The sequence below is a fragment of the Branchiostoma floridae genome, chromosome 12 (assembly GCF_000003815.2).
Source record: "Branchiostoma floridae strain S238N-H82 chromosome 12, Bfl_VNyyK, whole genome shotgun sequence".
Classification (NCBI taxonomy): domain Eukaryota; kingdom Metazoa; phylum Chordata; class Leptocardii; order Amphioxiformes; family Branchiostomatidae; genus Branchiostoma; species Branchiostoma floridae.
Genome location: NC_049990.1, coordinates 14,215,715 through 14,216,427, shown reverse-complemented (window position 1 = coordinate 14,216,427; position 713 = coordinate 14,215,715).

The following is a 713-nucleotide window of genomic DNA, read 5'->3' as shown; positions in this document are numbered from 1 at the left end:
AACGTTAAATTTCTACCGATGTTTCAAGCTGTTGATAATCACAGCGGCATGTTTCACATCTTTCTAGGCAGGTATTGTTTTACTGTGAAGTGAAATACGGGTAATCAGGCAGCTCAAACAACCTCCTTGACGTGATTGTAACAATAGACATCATGGCTGGTACTAGCGGTAGTTCACAGCTCTTTGTGTCTGTGCCCATGCAAATTCTTCAGAAAATGCCAATAGAATTTCTCCTCGCACAATTATAGGGTCAAACCTTCGGCCAATCAACGTGCCAGTCACAATTTTCAAATTCTTCAGTTGAGTTGGTATTGTGAATTCCGCGTCTTTGCGTGTGGATGTGCGTTCTTGCTGTCCAAGTGTGTCTATATACCAGGGTGCGTTATCTGATGGTACCGAGGAACATTGGTCATTATTTTACATCAGCAAGGAGTTTCTACTCAAGATCGCGGAACAGGACGACAGGACGTCAGCTGCAACTAATATTAACAGGACCACCGTCGGGCCAAAGTTCTCTCCCATGGCTTCAAGGATCAAGGAACTTCCGTATACAACTGTAGCGATGATATTGCAGTCGGCATTTGACTTTGCTTTCGACGGAAATAGTGCGGAGGAATATCGAAACGGCTCTCATGTTTGGGTAGCGAAACCACCCTCATCTAGGAACGACAACTGTATCACCTAGACTCCCTGGTCGCACCAGTGCGTTGCAG